Raw genomic sequence first — 4,617 nt, 5'->3', positions numbered from 1 at the left:
AGCGAGCTATGGCAAAATGTTAAGAGACCTTTTTTGTAGAGAATTAAGTTTCCTACTTTTTATGTTCTATGATATTTTTTGATCAGATGCGTAGTTCTCGAGATATATCAAGATATTTAAAAGTTCCGAAGCCGCAACCAACATAATAGAGATACAGAAACACCGTGGCCCCTTTCTTTGAGATAACTCTGCACTATTGCGAGCTGTAAATGCCACTTCCAGCTTAGCTGTGCAGAAGAAGAACAACAAGAAGAAGAAATATCTCGAAATATGTCCGTCTGGCCCCTTCCCTTGAGATAAATCTGCAAATATCTCGGAAACGAAGCGAGCTATGGCAAAATGTTAAGAGACCTTTTTTGTAGAGAATTAAGTTTCCTACTTTTTATGTTCTATGATATTTTTTGATCAGATGCGCAGTTTTCGAGATATATCAAGATATTTAAAAGTTCCGAAGCCGCACCAACATAATAGAGATACAGAAACACCGTGGCCCCTTTCTTTGAGATAACTCTGCACTATTGCGAGCTGCAAATGCGACCTCCAGCTAAGCTGTGCAGAAGAAGAGCAACAAGAAGAAGAAATATCTCGAAATATGTCCGTTAGGCCCCTTCCCTTGAGATAAATCTGCAAATATCTCGGAAACGAAGCGAGCTATGGCAAAATGTTAAGAGACCTTTTTTGTAGAGAATTATGTTTCCTAGAATTTATGTTCTATTATATTTTTTGATCAGAAGCGTAGTTTTCGAGATATATCGAGATATTTAAAAGTTCCGAAGCCGCACCAACATAATAGAGATACAGAAACACCGTGGCCCCTTTCTTTGAGATAACTCTGCACTATTGCGAGGTGCAAATGCCACTTCCAGCTTAGCTGTGCAGAGGAAGAACAACAAGAAGAAGAAATATCTCGAAATATGTCCGTCAGGCCAGTTCCTTTGAGCTGAATCTGCAAATATCTCGGAAACGAAGCGAGCTATGGCAAAATGTTAAGAGACGTTTTTTGTAGAGAATTATGTTTCCTACAATTTATGTTCTGTGATATTTTTTGATCAGAAGCGTAGTTTTCGAGATATATCGAGATATTTAAAAGTTCCGAAGCCGCACCAACATAATAGAGATACAGAAACACCGTGGCCCCTTTCTTTGAGATAACTCTGCACTAGTGCGAGCCGCAAATGCCACTTCCAGCTTAGCTGTGCAGAAGAAGAACAACAAGAAGAAGAAATATCTCGAAATATGTCCGTCAGGCCCCTTCCCTTGAGATAAATCTGCAAATATCTCGGAAACGAAGCGAGCTATGGCAAAATGTTAAGAGACCTTTTTTGTAGAGAATTAAGTTTCCTACTTTTTATCTTCTATGATATTTTTTGATCAGATGCGTAGTTCTCGAGATATATCAAGATATTTAAAAGTTCCGAAGCCGCACCAACATAATAGAGATACAGAAACACCGTGGCCCCTTTCTTTGATATAACTCTGCACTATTGCGAGCTGGAAATGCCACTTCCAGTTTAGCTGTGCAGAAGAAGAACAACAAGAAGAAGAAATATCTCGAAATATGTCCGTTAGGCCCCTTCCCTTGAGATAAATGTGCAAATATCTCGGAAACGAAGCGAGCTATGGCAAAATGTTAAGAGACCTTTTTTGTAGAGAATTAAGCTTCCTACTTTTTATGCTCTATGATATTTTTTGATCAGATGCGTAGTTCTCGAGATATATCAAGATATTTAAAAGTTCTGAAGCCGCACCAACATAATAGAGATACAGAAACACCGTGGCCCCTTTCTTTGAGATAACTCTGCACTATTGCGAGCTGCAAATGCCACTTCCAGCTTAGCTGTGCAGAAGAAGAACAACAAGAAGAAGAAATATCTCGAAATATGTCCGTCAGGCCCCTTCCCTTGAGATAAATCTGCAAATATCTCGGAAACGAAGCGAGCTATGGCGAAATGTTAAGAGACCTTTTTTGTAGAGGATTAAGTTTCCTACTTTTTATCTTCTATGATATTTTTTGATCAGATGCGTAGTTCTCGAGATATATCAAGATATCTAAAAGTTCCGAAGCCGCACCAACATAATAGAGATACAGAAAAACCGTGGCCCCTCTCTTTGAGATAACTCCGCACTATTGCGAGCTGCAAATGCCACTTCCAGCTTAGCTGTGCAGAAGAAGAACAACAAGAAGAAGAAATATCTCGAAATATGTCCGTCAGGCCCCTTCCCTTGAGATAAATCTGCAAATATCTCGGAAACGAAGCGAGCTATGGCAAAATGTTTAGAGACCTCTCTTGTAGAGAATTAAGTTTCCTACTTTTTATGTAGTATGATATTTTTTGATCAGATGCGTAGTTCTCGAGATATATCAAGATATTTAAAAGTTCCGAAGCCGCACCAACATAATAGAGATACAGAAACACCGTGGCCCCTCTCTTTGAGATAACTCTGCACTATTGCGAGCTGCAAATGCCACTTCCAGCTTAGCTGTGCAGAAGAAGAACAACAAGAAGAAGAAATATCTCGAAATATGTCCGTCAGGCCCCTTCCCTTGAGATAAATCTGCAAATATCTCGGAAACGAAGCGAGCTATGGCAAAATGTTAAGAGACCTTTTTTGTAGAGAATTAAGTTTCCTACTTTTTATGTTCTATCATATTTTTCGATCAGAGGCGTAGTTCTCGAGATATATCAAGATATTTAAAAGTTCCGAAGCCGCACCAACATAATAGAGATACAGAAACACCGTGGCCCCTTTCTTTGAGATAACTCTGCACTAGTGCGAGCCGCAAATGCCACTTCCAGCTTAGCTGTGCAGAAGAAGAACAACAAGAAGAAGAAATATCTCGAAATATGTCCGACAGGCCCCTTCCCTTGAGATAAATCTGCAAATATCTCGGAAACGAAGCGAGCTATGGCAAAATGTTAAGAGACCTTTTTTGTAGAGAATTAAGTTTCCTACTTTTTATGCTCTATGATATTTTTTGATCAGATGCGTAGTTCTCGAGATATATCAAGATATTTAAAAGTTCTGAAGCCGCACCAACATAATAGAGATACAGAAACACCGTGGCCCCTTTCTTTGAGATAACTCTGCACTATTGCGAGCTGCAAATGCCACTTCCAGCTTAGCTGTGCAGAAGAAGAACAACAAGAAGAAGAAATATCTCGAAATATGTCCGTCAGGCCCCTTCCCTTGAGATAAATCTGCAAATATCTCGGAAACGAAGCGAGCTATGGCGAAATGTTAAGAGACCTTTTTTGTAGAGGATTAAGTTTCCTACTTTTTATCTTCTATGATATTTTTTGATCAGATGCGTAGTTCTCGAGATATATCAAGATATCTAAAAGTTCCGAAGCCGCACCAACATAATAGAGATACAGAAAAACCGTGGCCCCTCTCTTTGAGATAACTCTGCACTATTGCGAGCTGCAAATGCCACTTCCAGCTTAGCTGTGCAGAAGAAGAACAACAAGAAGAAGAAATATCTCGAAATATGTCCGTCAGGCCCCTTCCCTTGAGATAAATCTGCAAATATCTCGGAAACGAAGCGAGCTATGGCAAAATGTTTAGAGACCTCTCTTGTAGAGAATTAAGTTTCCTACTTTTTATGTAGTATGATATTTTTTGATCAGATGCGTAGTTCTCGAGATATATCAAGATATTTAAAAGTTCCGAAGCCGCACCAACATAATAGAGATACAGAAACACCGTGGCCCCTCTCTTTGAGATAACTCTGCACTATTGCGAGCTGCAAATGCCACTTCCAGCTTAGCTGTGCAGAAGAAGAACAACAAGAAGAAGAAATATCTCGAAATATGTCCGTCAGGCCCCTTCCCTTGAGATATATCTGCAAATATCTCGGAAACGAAGCGAGCTATGGCAAAATGTTAAGAGACCTTTTTTGTAGAGAATTATGTTTCCTACAATTTATGTTCTATGATATTTTTTGATCAGAAGCGTAGTTTTCGAGATATATCGAGATATTTAAAAGTTCCGAAGCCGCACCAACATAATAGAGATACAGAAACACCGTGGCCCCTTTCTTTGAGATAACTCTGCACTAGTGCGAGCCGCAAATGCCACTTCCAGCTTAGCTGTGCAGAAGAAGAACAACAAGAAGAAGAAATATCTCGAAATATGTCCGTCAGGCCCCTTCCCTTGAGATAAATATGCAAATAACTCGGAAACGAAGCGAGCTATGGCAAAATGTTAAGAGACCTTTTTTGTAGAGAATTAAGTTTCCTACTTTTTATGTTCTATGATATTTTTTGATCAGATGCGTAGTTCTCGAGATATATCAAGATATTTAAAAGTTCCGAAGCCGCAACCAACATAATAGAGATACAGAAACACCGTGGCCCCTTTCTTTGAGATAACTCTGCACTATTGCGAGCTGTAAATGCCACTTCCAGCTTAGCTGTGCAGAAGAAGAACAACAAGAAGAAGAAATATCTCGAAATATGTCCGTCTGGCCCCTTCCCTTGAGATAAATCTGCAAATATCTCGGAAACGAAGCGAGCTATGGCAAAATGTTAAGAGACCTTTTTTGTAGAGAATTAAGTTTCCTACTTTTTATGTTCTATGATATTTTTTGATCAGATGCGCAGTTTTCGAGATATA

The sequence above is a fragment of the Osmia lignaria genome, unplaced genomic scaffold, assembly GCF_051020975.1.
Source record: "Osmia lignaria lignaria isolate PbOS001 unplaced genomic scaffold, iyOsmLign1 scaffold0005, whole genome shotgun sequence".
Classification (NCBI taxonomy): domain Eukaryota; kingdom Metazoa; phylum Arthropoda; class Insecta; order Hymenoptera; family Megachilidae; genus Osmia; species Osmia lignaria.
The sequence above is the reverse complement of the archived record's forward strand: the minus strand, read 5'-3'. Positions refer to the sequence as shown.